This window comes from Mobula birostris, chromosome 8, assembly GCF_030028105.1.
Source record: "Mobula birostris isolate sMobBir1 chromosome 8, sMobBir1.hap1, whole genome shotgun sequence".
NCBI lineage: Eukaryota > Metazoa > Chordata > Chondrichthyes > Myliobatiformes > Myliobatidae > Mobula > Mobula birostris.
The window spans coordinates 130,607,179-130,626,277 of NC_092377.1; the positions used below are offsets into that span (position 1 = coordinate 130,607,179).

At 46.9% G+C, this 19,099-nt stretch overlaps 1 protein-coding gene across 1 annotated transcript in view; it reads left to right on the plus strand.

Moving 5' to 3' along the window:
• The window catches only part of LOC140201711 (sodium channel regulatory subunit beta-1-like), a 136,876-nt gene extending 118,810 nt beyond the window's left edge, over window positions 1–18,066 (plus strand). The window contains exon 6 of the mRNA XM_072266258.1: window positions 14,129–18,066. The gene's annotated coding sequence lies outside the window, so the exon portion shown is untranslated. The remainder of the gene's footprint in view (window positions 1–14,128) is intronic.
• Window positions 18,067–19,099: the final 1,033 nt, after the last annotated feature.

Here is a 19,099-nt window from a genome sequence, read left to right on the forward strand (position 1 = left end):
GATGTCAAAAGAAGCTCTCACGCTCAAAGAGAGAAGGTCAAGCACCCACACGGGCTGTGTCGGAGGTCGGGATTGAACCTGGGTCTCTGGAGGCGAGAGGCGACAGGTCTAACCTCTAGACCACTGCTGTGATTTGAAGTGGAGGGGAAGCTCGGGCCTCTGTCACAGTCTGCCGCATCGGGTCCTGTGCTCTCCACACACTCGCATAACAGAATCAGATTCAGATTCAGGGCTATTATCCCTGATTTACATGAGGTGAAATTTGTTGATTTGCCATGCGAAGACATAAAATTGCTATAAATTTCAAAAACAAATAGTGAAAAAAGAAAGGAATAGTGAGGTAGTGTTCATGGACTGTACAGAAATCTGATAGCGGAGGGGAAGAAGCTGTTCCTGTGTGGGTCTTCAGGCTCCTGTACCTTCTCCCTGATGCAGTAATTAGAAAAGGGCATGTCCCGTATGGCCAGTGCCCTTGGTGATGGATGTCGCCTTCTTGAAAAGCTATACACTGGCACACTGTCTCTGACAGAAGAAAATGCAACAGACAGAGACACAGAGACGCAGGGACACAGAGACACAGAGACACGGACACAGAGACACAGGGACACAGGGACAGAGAGGTACAGGGACAGATAGACACAGGGACACAGAGACATAGAGACACAAACAGACAGAGAAACAGGGACATAGGGACATAGGGACACAGAGACACAAAGACACAGGGTCACAGGGACACAAAGACACAGGGACACAGAGACACGGACACAGGGACACAGGGAACACAGAGACACAGGGACACAGAGACACGGACACAGACACAGGGACACAATGAATACAGGACATGGTCACAGAAACACAGGGACACAGGGAACACAGAGACACAGGGCTACAGAGACACGGACACAGACACAGGGACACAGTGAATACAGGGCACAGGGTCACAGAGACACGGGCACAGGGAACACAGAGACACAGGGATACAGAGACACGGACACAGACACAGGGACACAGTGAATACAGGGCACAGGGAACACAGAGGCAAGAATACAGAGACACGGACACAGACACAGGGACACAGAGACATGGGGATACAGGGACACAGGGAATACAGGACACAGGGACACAGAGACACAGGGACACGGACACAGACACAGGGACACAGAGACACGGGGACACAGACACAGAGACACAGGGAATACAGGACACAGGGACACAGGAAGCACAGAGACACAGGGATACAGAGACACAGACACGGACACAGACACAGGTATACAGGGACACAGAGTCACAAGGACACAGGGACATGGACACAAGGACACAGAGACACGGACACAAGGACACAGAGACACAGGGACACAGGGAAACAGAGTCACAGAGTCACAGGGACACAGGAACAGAGTCACAGAGTCACAGGGACAGAGGGACACAGGGACGCAGGGAAACAGAGTCACAGGGACACAGGAACAGAGTCACAGAGTCACAGGGACACAAGGACACAGGGACACAGAGACACAGGGACACAGACTCACAGAGTCACAGGGACACAGGAACAGAGTCACAGGGACACAAGGACACAGGGACACAGAGACACAGGGACACAGACTCACAGAGTCACAGGGATACAAGGACACAGAGACACAGGGACACAGACTCACAGAATCACAGGGACACAGGGAGAACCATTGAAAAGGAGGGATAGGCGATCCATCACTCATGGGTGTTACAGACTTGTGCAGTTGAAAAGCACAGAAACAGACCTTTTAGCCCAACTTCAGAAGAAGAACCAGGTTTATTATCACCGACTTAGATGAAGTGAAACTTGTTTTGTGACAGCAAGGCGGAAGCATTACCGTAAGTTACAAAGATTTCAATATAGTAGTACAAAAAAGGAATGGTGAGGCAGTGTTCATGGATTTGAGGACTGTTCAGAAATCTGATGGCGGAAGGGAAGAAGCTGTTCCTGAATCATTGACTATGGATCCTCAGGCTCCTGTGCCTCCTCCCCAATGGTAGTATTGAGAAGAAGGCATGTCCTGGATGATGAGGATCTTTAGTGATGGATGCCACCTTCTTAAGGCACTGACTGGTGTAGATATCCTCGACGGTGAGGAGGGCTGTGCCCGTGATAGAACTGGCTGAGTTTACAACCCGCTGCGGCCTCTTGTGACCCTGTTCACTGGAGTCTCCACGCCAGCAGTGACCAGTCAGAATGTGCTCCACACTGTACATCTGTAGAATTTTGCAAGCCGAGGTTCAGAAAGCGATATGCCTGTAGTTAAGTTACTGTGATGTCATAGGATACAAGTCTGATGAAAGGATGTCGTGTATTTTTAATGCAGAGCATAATAAGGATCTGGAATTTGACTCAGAGGCAGAGGATACCTTGAAGGTATTGGTATTGGATGCATGGCTGGGTGGGGTTTGGCTGAGGGAATAAGCTCCTACTGCCTATAAATCTCCCAATGGCATGCATCTCAAATAGACTCTGACAACCAAGTCCAGCTCTTGGCCTTCATGTGTGGCTTAGCTACTGTCCAGCAAAATCTTTTCAATTGACAGGGGAAAGGGCAAAGACGGGTCACTGGCACCTTCAACCCAATTGCTTAAGGCTGATGGGACTCATTAGCTGTGGTTGGCAGCTCATCTTGGAGAAGGAAAACTCTGATCTCAAACCACACCCCCCGCCCCCCCCCCGCCACGAAGACAGATGCCGCTGTAGCTGGCCGATGACCCTGAGAGCTGCAGGGTCAATCCAGCGCAGAGACGGATAAACCTGCCAGGGCGGCCAGCTTGGACACTGGCCCGAGTCCTCGGCCCCAGCAACCAGAACTGACCAATCTGACCCGGCGCTTAACCGGCCTGTTTCTCCTGCCGCTTCGATCCGGCCTCGAGCTGCAATGCGCTGAGCCGTGTCCACGACGCAGTCTGAAGCTGTGAGGCATCTGGATAGGAGGCTTTCAGTGGTGCGTCTGTGAACATTGGTAACGCTGATCAGGAAATGGAGGTGCTGATGAGCGTCTACGTGGTTGGACCAGGACAGGTGATGTTTATACCAAAAAACTAGAAGCTCTCAATCGTCTCCACCTCAGCAGGGATGTATGCTCCATCCACAAAGCTCTACCTACAATAACTTACGGCTTTCTATCTGATAACTGGAATAACAGGATAGGTTTATAAAACCCACAGTGCTATTTCCAGATTATCCAATTATAGATTAATATCAAATTGAGTCTCTCGCAGCCAATCATACCACACGCTGTGAGTTCTTTTATAGTCAGTTAAGGGGGTTAACACACTCTGGGCACTGACTCACGTAATGGGAACAGCTGATTGAAGGCATTCAGCATTTCAGAATCAGGCTTATTATCACTGACATAGTGTATGTCATGAAATTTGTTGTTCTGTGGCAGCAGTACAGTGTAAGAACCAAAATCAGGTCTATTATCACCGGCGTATGTCGTGGAGTTCAGTAAGATATTGTGAGAAAGCAATAAATAAATAGAGGTGGTGTTCATGGCCTCACGGGCCACTCACCGTTCTGCTGGAGGAGTGGCCGGAGCTGTTCCTGAAATGTTGAGTGTGGCTCTGCTACGTCCTCCCTCGTGGTAACAGAGTGAGGAGGGTATGTCCCGAGTGGAGACAATCCTTAGTGATGGGTGTGAGGCACTACCTCGTGAAGATGTCCTCGAGGGTGGGGAGGGTTGTGTCCGTGATGGAGCTGGCTGATTCTGCAACCCTCTGCAGCCTCTTGCAATCCTGTGCCCTGTATCCTCCATAGCAACCAGTCACAACCTCTCTTTTCGGCATTAGCTAACATTGCGGCTTCATACGCTTCAGTGTAGTCTTAAGCTGCTCCGTTTTGTGTGCAGTTCTGCTTGCTCCGTGACGGAGAAAAGGTGCAGAAGAGGTTTACCAGGATGCTGCCAGCAGGAGAAAACCTGCAGATGCTGGAAATCCGAGCACCACACACAAAATGCTGGAGTAACTCAGCAGGTCAGGCAGCATCTATGGAGAAGAGCACAGTCGACGTTTAGGGCCGAGATTCTTTGGCAGGATTCACAATGGGTTCCACTGAGTTCTGCCGAAGGGTCTCGGCCCAAAACGTCGACTGTACTGCTGAGCCTGCTGAGTTCCTCCAGCATTTTGTGTGTGTTACCAGGATGTTGCCTGGATTAGAAGCCACGTACTGTAAAGAAGTGTCGGACAAGTTGGGGTTGTTTCCTCTGGATGGCGATGAGATGCAGTCTCTGTCAAGATCCTGGCTTAGAATTAGATGTCTTTTTTAAGTTTGTAGGGATGGTTCCGGGGACAAAGGGGGGAGTTAGGTGTCAGATTAGGGTTTAGGGACGGGGATATGGTGGAGCTCTGTGCTCTGTATCTAAAGGTCAGCAATGTGGAGGGTGATGAAGGACACCCGGAGTTGAGGCCTCCGCTTTGCGCTCGAAGGCCAGTGACGTGGACCCCCAGGGCTTTTGGGTTGACCCAGGTCCACGCAAGCAGGAAGCACGAAGATCAGTCAGTGCGCACGTACAGAGTTCGAGCCACAGGGTCCCGTCATCGGCTATGCCAGGAGTCGACACCAAAGGTCGATCGGAAGTCCCGAATTCACGACCCAGTGGCCGGAGCCTGCAGGCCCAGAGGCCTGACCTTGGAGTTGGAGGACAGTCCGTGTGTGTGGGTGGGAAGGGAGGGAAGGGGTTGATTTGTTGCCGTTGCTCTGTTTTGTTCTGCGGAGCATGGTGGGCATGTTATATTGGCTCCAGAATGTGGGCTGCCCCAGCAAACCCTTCGGCTATGGTGGTTGTAAACGCAAATGACACATTTCACTGTATGTTTCCATGTACGTGCGAGAAATAAATTAATCTGGAGTAGGGAGACCTTAAAGAGGTTTTATAAAACATGAGGCCATGCTGCAGCTGGACAAAAGTTCGGTGAGTCTGAGCTTGGGTTAATGTGTTCCTCTCTGTTTGCCCCATTACAAGAATGGTGGGGAGGGGGAGGCTTAGGAGAGGAGCAAGAACAGGTTCACCGGGATGCCGATTTCACTAGAGGGCATATGATCTACATGATGCCGGGTTAGACAAACTTCAAGTAACACACACTAAAGTGCTGGAGGAACTCAGCAGGCCAGGCACGAAGGGTCTCGGCCTGAAATGTCGACTGTTTGCTCTTTTCTGCAGACGCTGCCTGGCCTGCTGAGTTCCTCCAGCATTTTGTGTGCGCTGCTCAGATTTCTGGCGTCTGCAGACTTTCTCGTGTTTGTGATGAGACAAACTTCAGCTGTTTTCTCTGATGCGGCGAAGGCCGAGTGGAGGTCTGATAGAAGTTTGTGCATGAATAGGATTGACAGTAGGAAGCTCTTCCCACAGGGTAGAAATACCAAACACTGGCGGCCAGGCTCTTCAGTGAGAGGGAGGAAGTTTAAAGGTGAGCTGAGGGGAAATTTGATTTCTACAGAGTACCAGGTCCCTGGAATAAGATTTCTAGGTGTAGTAGAGGGAACCAGTGGTTTGTTGGGGATTAAGAGGCTTTAAATAGGCATATGGTTATGAAGAGAATAGAGGGATAGGAATCATTCACAGCACATTCAGTATAAATTGGTATCAAGATCTTCACAACGCCATGGGCCATTTCCCTGTCCACTGCTGTACTGTTCTGTCGTCTTTTGAAACCTCACAGCAGTGTTCAATTCCCTTTTAAAATCTGTACTGTGAGGAAGTTTACTATCCTGGTCCTGTTATATTCATAGAGTGACTACAATCGGGGGTTATTACTGTTGTAATCAATATTTGGGTAGTATGTCCAAAGTGACAATTACAGGGGCACTATCATAATGTGTTGTCTCCTTAAAGGTTCAATGGTTCATTTACTATCAAAGCATGCATCCATACACAACTCTGAAATCCAGATAGCCATGGAACGAAAGGACATGAAAGTCATTCAGAGAGAAACATCCAACCCAACCCCCCCTTTTCCCATACAAAAGCAGAACGGCATCCCAATCGTCACCCCCCCGAAAGAAACAACTCCTCCCGTCCCCAAAAACGAACAGAACATCAAGCCCAGCTCACACAACAAAACAGAAAAAGAATGGGGCAATAAAAACACAGACTATAAAAACCTAAAGTCTAAAAAAAAGTCCACAGTGCATAAATACGAGGGGCGATTGATAAGTTTGTGGCCTAAGGTAGAAGGAGTCAGTTTTAGAAAACCTAACACATTTATTTTTCAACATAGTCCCCTCCTACATTTACACACTTAGTCCAGCGGTCGTAGAACATACGAATCCCTTCTTTGAAGAAGTGGTCCACAGCTGGGGTGATTGATAAGTTCCTGGCCTAAGGTTGAAGGAGATGAGTTATTAACCTCAAACTTTCTGCATTATCATTCAAAGATTTGAACTGCACGTGAATATAACGAGAGCGTCTTGGACCTCCAGGTGGGCCGCAGCAGGGTTGATTGATAAGTTCGTGGCCTAAGGTAGAAGGAAATGAGTTATACAGCTCTCATTACATGCATGTGCAGTTCAACACTTTGAGTAAAAATGCAGAAAGTTTGAAGTTTCTCCTCATCTCCTTCTCCCTTAGGCCACGAACTTATCAATCATCCCTGCTGTCGACCACTTCTGGAGTTCCAAGACGCCGACTTCTACAAAGAAGGGATCCGTATGCTCCACGACCGCTGGACTAAATGTGTAAATGTAGGAAAAGTAAACGTGCTAGGTTTTCTAAAATTGACTCCTTCTACCTTAGGCCACAAACTTATCAATCATCCCCCCCCCATACAATACTCCAATCCATACACGATGCCATCCTCTGATATTCATCGAAAGAGAGGAACACGGCATGAGGCTGAGAGGCCTACCCACCTACCACAGTGAGAGGCCGCTCACAGGATCCTTCTCGGCAGCAGGCAGTCGGCACCGAAACCCTCGCTTGCCTTCCGCAGAACTGACCCAACAATGGCGGAGGAGCTGGAGATATCCCAGTAAAGGCCAGTAGGGGGATGTTGTGCTATTTTAACAACAGCCTGTGAAGGAATAGCGTATAAACCAGGGTCAGGGATCAGAACCAGCTTTATGATCACTGACCTGTGTATGTTGTGAAAGTTGTTTTGTGGCAGTAGTATTGTGCAAGGTATTCAAAACTACCAAAAATTACAATAAATATGGAGCAAGAGTCACAATAAAAAAAGACAATAAACGAATAGTACCATAGAGGCGCCAACGTGGGGGTAATACAGAGTCACAGAGCAGAGTAACAGGCCCTTCAGCCCAACTGTCCATGCTGACCAAGATGCTTGACAACACTAGGGTTCCATTTCCCAGATTTCTTCCACCTCCCACAGTCCTTACCGTTTCTATAGCAACTAGGAAAGGACAAATCTCTCATCGTCATATCTCCAGCTATTTCTGTCTCCCTGCTATTTCAATTACATTAATAACCGACGGTGTCAGTACTGTAATATCCATAAGGGAATTAATACTCACAAAGCTAATTGTGTGATAATTAATCAAAGTTTGACTACCTGTGCGTTAACTATAAAAGTCACATCTCGCTGAGGTAATTTTATTGTGAACCACAATAATCTTGGCATGGTAATTGGTATTGTTTTTTATTGTACCAAGGTATAGTGAAAGTTTGTCTTGCACACAGATCAGATCATTGCACAGTGGATTGGGGCAGAACAAGGTAAAACAATGACAGATGCAGAATGGAGTGTTACAGTTACAGAGAGAGTGCAGTGCAGGTAGACAATCAGGTGCAAGGGCCAGGACAAGGTAGACGGGGAATTAGAATTGGTATATTATTGTCACAAGTACTGAGATACAGCATAGTGAAAAGGTTGTCTTCCAGATCTAATCATTACACAGTGCATAGAACAAGATGAGACGATACAGGATGCAGAATGAAGTGTAACAGTTACAGAGAAAGAGCAAATGCAGGCAGACAATGAAGTGCAGGACCATAACCAGGGAGAATGTGAGGTCAGAAGTCCATCGCAAGAGGCCTGTTCGAGAGTCTGATAACAGTCCCTGAGCCTGGTGGCACGTGCTTTCAGGATTTCGTATTTTCTGCCTGATGGGAGAGGGGAGAAGAGAGAATGGCTGGGGTGCGTGAGATCTTTTGATCATGCTGGCTGATTTACTGAGACATCGAGAAGTATAGACAGTGTCCACGGAGGGGAGGCAGATGTTGGACATTTGCCTATTACAGTAGCTTGAAGATAAAAAATCATCGACAGTGCTGAACTGATAACACAGTAATATCCCAAGCCACCATTTCCATCCACTTCAGCAGCCGGGGGGTGTTAATATCCAATATCACCTTCACTGAGATTACTCCTAAAGAGTTAAAATCCCTTTGTGCCCTGTTGTTAATTAACTACAGTGATATAGTACTCAATAGTGCTAATTCCTCAGTTACTGGATAATGACTTTAGCATATTGGCCATTAAGAAGTTATTATCCATGCTGCAATCACCAGTACCCTGTCTACATAGACAGCGTGGCCAAGAAAGCTCACTATCACCTCTGCAGATCCCCACTCACCCTCACTAATTTTTATCAATGCACCACAGCAAGAAACTACAGAGAGATGTGGACCACAGCTCGGCACAGCACAGGAACCAGCCCTCCCTCCAAGGTTTAACCTAAGACTCCATTCTCTCTTCTCCCCCTCCCACCGGAACAAACTGAAGGCACATGCCATCAGGCTCAAAGATAGCTTCTAACTCACTGTTATAGATTATGGAATGGTTCGCTGATGAGATAAAATGGACACCTGACCTCATGTTTTACCTTGTGATGACCTTGCACCTTATTGTTTACCTGCACTGCACTTCCTCTGTAGCTGTTACACTTCATTCTGCATTGTTATTGTTTTACCTTGTTCTACCTCAATGCACTGTGTACTGATCTGATCTGTATGGACAGTGTGCAAGGCAAGTTTTTCACTGTCCCTTGGTACAAGTGACAATAATAAACCAATTCAAATTCCAATCCCGGTTCCTATCCCTCATACACAATGATCGGTGGGTGGCTTGTATCCAATCAGTGTTAAATGGAGACTGTAATAGAGGCTTGATAATCCAGAGATGCTCGAGCTGAAAGATTCTTCCAGGTTATTGAGTGTCGGAGTAAACGAGAAGCCACTCAGAGTTGGTGCTTGAAATAGCGGGTGATTTATTAACACTAATGCGCATACCTGCTAAAGCTGATAACCTGGAGCACAGATTTGGGACAGCTTTTACATCCCCAGATAACAAGATTACACAGAAACTTGATTGCTAGGTTTTGATAGTAGAATGATGGTTAAAGAAAGACTTAATTAAGTAACAAACTAGGTCTTGAGTAGAGAATAGAATTATTATTGACAAATCTAACAGCAAAACCAATCTTCAATTACAGGGGTCTCCAGCCTTTTTTGCACCGCGGACCAGTTTAATATTGACAATATTCTTGCGGACCAGCCGACCGGGGGTGCGGGGGTGTTCAAGTAGGGTGAAACTCACCTCAACATGTCTTTTACAGTTAGGGTTGCCAACTTTCTCACTCCCAAATAAGGAACAAAAGTAGCAGTCAAATCCCGGGACACTTTACCCCAGGAAAGACTACCATGACCATGAAGCCTTGCACGGGCACCTGTGCGCGCGTGTGTGACGTGATGCACGTACGTGCCAATTTTTTTTCCCGCAAATAGGTTTTGCCTTCATCTTCCCAACTATATTGTACATACATTATTTCTACTTTATATAGGGTGTGTATTTATCATATCATTCAGGCTTTCACTATATGTTAGTGTTATTTATTTTCGGTTTTATGTGTTATTTGGTATGAATTGTTAGGTTATTTTTTGGGTCTGGGAATGCTCAAAAAATTTTCCCATATAAATTAATGGTAATTGCTTCTTCACTTCACGCCATTTCGGCACAAAAGGTTTCATAGGAACGCTCTACCTTAGCAGGGGAAATACAGGACAAACCAATTTAGCCCAGTATACGGGATGTCCCAGCAAATACGGGACAGTTGGCAACCCTATGTTCAAGTTCAACAGGGCATGACAGGGAATGAGGAAAGGTGCAGCTGACTCATATCATTTCCTCACGGCCCGGTAGCACATGCTTTGCAGCCCGGTACCGGTCCGCGGCCCGGTGGTTGAGGACCACAGTTCTATTACATCAGTGGTGTACACTATTACATAATTAGTGAAGTTCCTTAAACCGGGTATTGTCACTGATAAATTCCATGTCTCTACTTTTAGACTTTGTCTGCAATTCCCTGTTACCCTATTAGCACATCCCTATCAACCCTTATTCTCCCTTCCTTAGGACTATAGGTCCCCACAACACGAGTGTTAATCCGATGAATACAGCAGCATGGTGTTAATTCAAAAGAGAGACTAGGTAATGGGACCTCCATGAGCTCTGCAATGGGGTCTCAGTGAGCTGGAAGGTAGTGTGCGTGGTAAGCCAAGCGCTCAACTCTCCGGTTCTGGGGACAATTAGACAGCAGATTCTATAATTCACATGGTTCAGAATCAGATTCGGGTCTATTATTGCAGGCATAATGCATCTTTCTAGTTCTGATTCTATCCTGCTGTTATAAGACTATTGCCTATTTCTGAATGGGCCATCAGCCCATTAACACGGCCTCATTATCTGCTTGTTTAAGCTTGCGGTAATTTTTATGAATTGCACTGTATTGCTGCAAAACATTAAATTTCACAACGTACTCTATGGCAGTGATAATCAGCCTGATTCTGACTACTGAATGGCCCCCAATATGAGAAGGTGGGCTCGTCTCCTGACCTCACTGTCTACTTTGGTGTGGCCTCTGACCTCAGTGTCCACCTTGGTGTGGCCCCTAACCTCACTGTCTACCTTGGTGTGGCTCTTGCATTTTATTGTCTACCTGTAACATATAGTGTTAGTTCTTTCCCCTTGTATTACTTCAATGAACTGATGTGATGAAGTGATACATCTGGATGGCATGCAAACCAGAGTTTTTCACTGCACTTTGATACATGTGACAATAGTGATTCAATGTTGCAATTTAATGCTGCAGTGTTTCTCTATGCCTTTACATAAGAATGCAAGAAACAGGAGCAGGAGTCAGCAGTTGAGCCTTGACCATCATTCCCCGGGATCATGGCTGATCTAGCTATGGACTCAGTTCCACCTACCTACCTTTTCCCCACAGCCCTTAATTACAACTGTGCCTTAAATATATTCAATGAGTTTACCTCGACTGTTCCCCGGGCAGAGAATTCTACAGATTCACTACTCTGTGGGAAAAGCAGTTTCTTCTCATTCCCATCTTAATTCTATTCCCCCAAATTTTGAGGCTAAGTCCCCTAGTTCTAGTCTCACTGACTGTGTCTATCCTGCTGATCCCTTTCATAATTTTATATGTTTCTATGAGATTCCCTCCCATTCTTCTGAATTCCAGCGAGTATACTCGCAGATGACTCAACCTCTCCTCATAGGTTAAACCCCTCCTCATTTCCAGAATCAATTTGCAATTTTAATATCTCTCAGTTATAGGGTGTAGACATGAGCATTGCCCTCAATCATATGCAAATTGAAGCAATTATCACCCTCCTCTCTTAGCCCCATTCTCCTGAGTATTGCAGATATTCACCTCCCTCTGCGAGAAGGCGTTCTAACACGTCAGTTTTAATTCATGTAACTCTGTCTCCTTGATTGGAGCTCTCCCTCGAGGGGAAAGATCTTCACCTCTACCCTGTCGTGCCCCCTCATGGCCTGCGATGTTTCAGTAAGATCACCGCTCACTCTTCTGAAGCATAACAAATACGGAACACCTCTCCCATCCTGGGAATTAACCCAGTGAATCTCTCAAAGTCAAGTTCATTGTCAGATGCACAGGTCCATGTGTGCACAAGTGGAATGACAGACGTACAGCAACAGCATCACAGATACAGAGCATCAGAGACACAACATCCAAAAGAAAAACATTATACTGAAATTTTATGAGAAAGAGTAGAAAAAAAGTAGTCCAGTTTAGTGCAAAGTGATCACAGTGTTGCTCTACCGAAGTAGTGATTAGGGTTGTGTTGGTTGGTTCAAGAACTGAATGGCTGAAAGGAAGTAGCTGTCCCTGAATCTCATGGTGTGGGACTTCCTGCCTGATGGGAGCTGAGGGAAGATGGCATGGCCCGGATGGTGGGGATCTTTGATGATGGACGTTGCCTTGTTGAGGCAGTACCTCCTATAGATACTAGCGATGGTGTGGAGGGATGTGGCCGTCATGTATTGGGCTGAACCCACTACTCTCTGCAGTTTCTCACTTTACTGCACATTTGTATTGCCGTAGCAGACCGGATGCAACCAGTCAGGATACGTTCAACGGGAACGTCTGTAGAAGTTTGTTAGAGTGGTTGGTGACAAGTCGAACCTCCTTAGTCGCCTATGTGTCTTATTGCAACTGTGTCTGTGTGCTGGGCCTAGGACAGGTCACCTGCAGTGTTAATGCCCAGGAATATAATGCTGCCTACTCTCTCCACTGCCGAGCTCTCAATGTAGACTGACGTATATTCACCCTCCTGAAGGTAACTGTCAGCTTTTTCCTGTTGCTAGCCCTGAGCCAGAGGTTGCTGCTGGGACACCACTTGACCAGGTGTCCTTACCTCACTCTCCTCTACGCATCCAATCTTAGTGTACTGTTTCTCAAGAAACACTCACAAGACTTTGGAGTAACTCAGCAAGTCTGAGGCAGCATCTTACAGACTCACAAAGGGTCCTGATGAAAGGTCTTGGCCGGAAACGTCGATTTTTTAATTCCCTTCCATAGATGCTGCCTGACTTGCTATGTTTTTCCAGCATTTTGTGCTTGTTATTCAAAATTTCCAGTATCTGCAGAATCTCATCTGTTTATATCTTTTCTCAAATAGTGGGGGACCAACGCTATGTGCACTCTGCGTCGGAATATGAAGCACACTTTGTTTTTGCAAGTGGGGCACTGCTAATGATCTATTGTTCACTAGTGGGGCACTGCTAACTCTTGTTCACTAGTGGGACACTGCTAACTCTTGTTCACTAGTGGGGCACTGCTAACACTCATTAACTAGTGGGGCACTGCTAACTCTTGTTCACTAGTGGGACACTGCTAACTCTTGTTCACTAGTGGGACACTGCTAACTCTTGTTCACTAGTGGGGCACTGCTAACGCTCATTAACTAGTGGAGCACTGCTAACTCTTGTTCACTAGTGGGACACTGCTAACACTTGTTCACTAGTGGGACACTGCTAACACTTGTTCACTAGTGGAGAACTGCTAATGCTCTGTTGTTCACTAGTGGGACACTGCTAAATCTTGTTCACTAGTGGGACACTGCTAACTCTTGTTCACTAGTGGGGCACTGCTAACACTCATTAACTAGTGGGGCACTGCTCACACTCATTCACCAATGGGGCACTGCTAACTCTTATTCACTAGTGGGACACTGCTCACACTCATTCACCAGTGGGGCACTGCTAACACTTCCCTAATCGGCACTGCTAATGCTCAATTGTTCACTAGAGGGGCACTGCTAGCTCTTGTTCACTAGTGGGGCACTGCTAACTCTCCCATTCACTAGTGGGACACTGCTATCTCTTGTTCACTAGTGAGGCACTGCTAACTCTTGTTCACTAGTAGGGCACTACTAACACTCATTCACCAGTGGAGCACTGCTGGCTCTTGTTCACTAATGGGCACTGCTAATGCTCTATTGTTCACTAGAGGGGCACTGCTATCTCTTGTTCACTAGTGGAGAACTGCTAATGCTCTGTTGTTCACTAGTGGGACACTGCTAACTCTTGTTCACTAGTGGGGCACTGCTAACACTCATTAACTAGTGGGGCACTGCTCACACTCATTCACCAGTGGGACACTGCTAACACTTCCCTAATCGGCACTGCTAATGCTCAATTGTTCACTAGAGGGGCACTGCTATCTCTTGTTCACTAGTAGGACATGGCTAGCACTATTTCACTGGTGGGGCGCTGCTAACTCTAATTCTCTGGTGGGGCAATGTGAACACTCTCATTCACTAGCGGGGCAATATCAACACTCTCATTCACTAGTGGGGTGCTGTTAACATTCTCTCATTTTGCTTTTGCCTTTCAGGTGTTGAAAATGGACTTCAAGAACGTGGCATGTGTGGGCCGGCCCCTCCTCCCTGAGGGGCTAAATATCTCCATCAGTTTTATCTCTTTTATGCAAGTTTCACTTCAGAGAGAATGCTTAAGACATTAAATGTGCATGATCCTATACAAAATCAACGTCGACACAAAAAAAATAATTCTTGCAATCAACAAAGTGTTTCCCATATGCCTACCAAAGAGGTCGCCCGTCTTGCTGGATTAGTCGCGACTTTGCCAAGCTCCCGATATTTTTTTTTGACAGAAAATAAGAGAGCAAAAAGTGCTTTGCAGGAATATGAGACGAAGGAGGGGTGTTTCTTTTGCGAGGCTGTCCAGTGTAGGGTTTGAGACTGCTTGATAATTCTGGGAGTTCCCTGATCCGTCCTTAATCCCGCTGTCTCCCAAACCCCTTCTCAATTTCTCTGCCCGTGCATAACATACAGGCTCCAGTCCCACATTGGGGAGAGGGCTGAAGAAATATTAAGCCCCCCCTCCCCGTTTGGGGACGAGAAGGGTATGGAGTAATTGGGTGGAGTGGGGAATTAGCTGTCTGGCTCCCAGTTTGTAGCTTGGCATCTTGCTCTTTCAGTCAAGATGAGACCCATCGCATTTATCCTCAAAACGAGAGTCTGTGGTGGTGGGGGGGATGCAGAAGCAGGGTCTTGCACTGTGTTGACTTTGGCGGAGTGGGCACCACACTCGAAGCGGGGTTGTATGGGATGTGGGATGGGGGAGATCTGACTGTCTGCATGTGCAGGGTGAGGCAAGGGGGAGAGGTACCTTTATCCCTACACCACTCCCCTCACCAACAAACTCCACCCCACCCCCAGATTAATTCCTGCCTTCCCTCCAAATTGTGGTCGCCTGTAAGGGCCTTATCATTCCTGAATGTCCCATTTCTGCAGCGACTGTCCGCACTACAGGCAGAGTGTTGCTTGAAGGTACAGTCTCCCCGTTATTGTTTACAGGCATAGAATGCCTGGCTGTCCTGGTGACAGACACGGTCTCTCCGTCCTAGCGATGGGCACAGTCCTGCTGTCCTACCAACTGACTCACAGTGCCCTAGTCTTTGCCACACTGTCATTACATCATCCCTGTATTATCCCAGGTACAGTCTTACTGTCCTTGCTAGAGGCACAATCACAATGTCAAGTTTATTGTCAGATACACAAGTCCACGTGAACACAGGTGCAATGAAAACATTACTTGCCGCAACATCAGAGCCACACAGAATCAGATAAGCAGCATTCACAAAAAAAAAACAAAATTGAGACATTAATTAAACACAATTTTTACAAGAAAGAACAAAGATCAAAGTAGTGCAAGGTGGTCCTAGTGTTGCTATACTGAGGCAATGACTGGGGTTGTGCTGGTTGGTTCAGGAACCGAATAGTTGAAGGGAAGTCACTGTTCCTGAACCTGGAGTTGTGGGACTTCACGGTTCTGAACCTCCTGCCCGATGGTAATTGAGAGAAGATGGCATGGCCTGGATGGTGGGATCTTTGATGATGGATGTTGCCTTCTTAAGGCAGCACCTCCTGTAGATACTAATGATGGTGGGGAGGGATGTGTCCGTGGTGCATGAGTTTGGATCCACAACTCTCTGCAGCTCCTTACGTTCCTGCGCATTCAGATTGCCGTACCAGACCAGTGAGGTCAGATTCAACAGGACAGCTGTAGAAGTTTGTTAGAGCATTCGCTGACAAGTCAAACCTCCTGAGAAAGTAATGACGTTGTTGGGACTTCCTTGTGATAGTGTCCATGTGCATCTGATTAAAAAAAACCCCTAAACTTGAGACGTTCGAATGTAAGGTGAGGGGACAGGTAGAGGGGCACCACTGCAGTGTAGTAGTTTGCACCACATGATCACAACGCTGGGCATCAGAGTTCAGAGTTCAATTCTGCTGCTATCTGTACGATCTTCCTATGAGGGCATAGGTTTCCTTCAGTTGCCCAGTTTTCCTCCACGTTCCAAAGATGCACCGGTTACTAGGTTAATTGGTCAATGTAACTAGGGTTAAATAGGCGGATTGCTGGACAGTGTTTGTTCTGGATCTCTAAATAAATAACTCAATTCAGTGCAAAGTAGAGCAAAGGTCAGGTTTTCATTGTAGTAGGAAGTAACAAAGTCAAGTTTATTGTCAGGCGCACAGTACATGTGTAAGAATGAAAACCAGGCACACAGCATCAGATACACATTCACAAAAAACACATTAGTGATCATTTATACTAAATTTAAACATGAAAATCACAGTTAGAACCAAATGAAACAAAGTCCATTGTAGTGCAAAGTGGTCCCAGTGTTGCTGTACTGAGGGTTGTGCCGGTTGGTTGACGAACCAAGAAGGGAAGTAGCTGTTCCTGAACACAGAGGGGTGGGGCTTCAGGCCTCTGTACTCTCTTTCTGATGGTAACTGCGAGCTGCCTCAGTAACAGCAGAAATCCTCGCAGCACCAGTTGTGGGTGCAGTTTCGCTGTACCGGGTCAGGCACAGTCTGGTCCTGCCAGCCTGGTGAGACTGCGTGCGTTCACTCTCCTGTGTTGCCCTTGTAAAGGGAAGGGTTCCGCTGTTTCCGGGTACAGGCATACCGTTCTGGTGACAGGCGCCATCTTGGTGTCCTGGTTACAGGAAGACCTTCACTGTTCCTGGGTATGGTGACCAGCCTTGCTCCATGGTTCTAAGTGTGTCTTAGTGGAAGCTCACCACGCTTGGTATAAGCTCACTGCCATTTGCTGCTGTTCTGGTCATTACAGGCAGTGTCACTGTTTTGTTACTGATGTGGTTTTGCTATCTTTGTTACAGGCACAGTCTCACTGTAGTAGCACTGTCTTTTACACAAGCACACTCTTGCTGTGTTGATTATAGGCACAGTATTGCTGTCTGCTTAGCTACAAGCACAGTCTGACTGTGATGGTTACAGGCACAGTCTGATTGTGGTGATTACAATTGCTGCCTTGCCTGCGTTCTCTCATCAGCACGGTCCCACTGTTCTGGTACAGGGTGCCTCCTCTCCCTGTGCCAGCTGTACTATGCCAGCATTTCACACAGACGGCAGAACTCCTCGAACATTTCCAACGTGCTGTTCTGTGTGCATGTGTGTGTGTGTGTGTGTTTGTCCATTATGGTCTGTGTGTGAGAGGGCGAGTGTGTGTGAATGAGAGAGTGTCAATGTCTGTGGTTAGTCATGTGTATGTGTGTGCAAGTGAGAGAGAGTGTGTGTGTATGTGGAAGAGAGAATTTGTGCACAAGAGCTTGTGAATGTCAGAGAGGACTTGTGAGTGCTCATCAGAGAGAGGGTGAGCTTATGCATGAGTGTGAGTGAGAGAGACATTTTGTGTGTGAGAGGAGTATAAGTGAGAAAGGGAGAGAGAGAGATTTACGTATGTGTGTTTGTGTGAGGGGATGCACGAGTGTGAGTGTGAGAATGGTGTATCATTGAGTGTGTATGGAAGTATGTGTGTAAGAGAGGTTGTGAGTGTTAGTGAGGAAATGTGTGTGTTTATGCACATATAAGTGTGTGTGTGTGTGTAAGTGTGTAAATCGTTCCATTGGGGATGTAATAAAGTCCGCACCCTCATCCAGTTGACCCCAAGCCATAGGTGAAAGTTAACGCCATCTCCTACTCTTTACCTTAGTGACACTAATTTAAACCCCAGAGACAGACATCGGTTAACTTCTCTGGGTTCTGCATGAGACCCCCAAGCCGGTGGCGTGGCCCCATCTCAATGGGAACGCAGCTTCACAGGCACCTAACACAACCCCACCCAGGCTCCAAGGAGTCTGCTGATTAACCCTTTGCCAGCCAGGCAGCATGGTTTTATATAACTGTACAAACAAACTCATGAACATTCTGGACCGCAGAACTGGTTTGGCAGTGTACGTGATTAATTTTCCAATCAAAACAGAATTAAATGATGTAGACTGATTTTGTGGTATCGTTATTTGGGAAAGTGCATGTCAATGCGGGGGGAGGGTAGGGAGAGGGAACTGGGGAGAGAGGGAGAAAGGAGGTGAAGAGAGAAGGGGAGGGAGGGAGAGAGAGGAATTAAAATCAGGTTTATTATCACTCACACGTAGAGAAATTTGATTTTTGAGGCAACAGTACAGTGCCAGAGATATAAAATTATTGTAAGTTACAATGATAAAAAGTGCCAAAGAGGAATAGTGAGGAAGTGTTTGTGGGTTCATGGACTGTTCGGAAATCTAATGGCAGAGGGGAAGAATCATTGAGAATGGGTCTTCTTGTACTCCTCCCCCCCCCCACCAATGGTAATAAAGAGAAAAGGGCATTTTCCGGATGGAGAGGGTCTGCAGTGATGGATGCTCTCTTCCTCTGGGGGGCGAGGGGAGAGGGTGGGGGGGTGAGAAAGGTGCTAGGTTGGAAGATATAAGTTTAGTTATGAATAGGGAGCATCAATGTGCGTCAAACGGGTCGAGATGGTGATAGTGATGGGTGAAGGGGAGTGAGTGAGAGGTTATTAGAGGAGAGAGATGCTGACAGGGAGGAGATGGAGGTGATGGCATTATGGAGGGGTGAAGTCAGAGAAGGAGTTAGAGGAGGAATGGATGCAAAGGAAGCTGAGATGGTGAGAGTGAGAGAGATGAGAGTGGGAGAGAAGGTAACAGAGAGATGCAATGACGGAAGGGAGAGGGAAGTAAGGGCCAGGCAGATGAATGAGGAAAAGAACGAGAGGTGGAGTGAAAAAGAGGCAAGAAGAAGGGAGAGAGTGAAGATGTATGGATGAAGGAGAGGTTTGAGAGCTTCAAGTTTTGAGCTGTGAATATCACTCTGGGTCCTGATGTCACAGCCTAGAAAGCTCATCAGGGTCTCTACTTCCCCATGAGATGAAAGAAGCTTTCATGCCCCTGTCGACCCCCACCGATTTTTATCAATGCACCATAGAAAGTACACTATCCGGCTTAGTATCTGGTGGAGGTGGCGCCTGCATACAG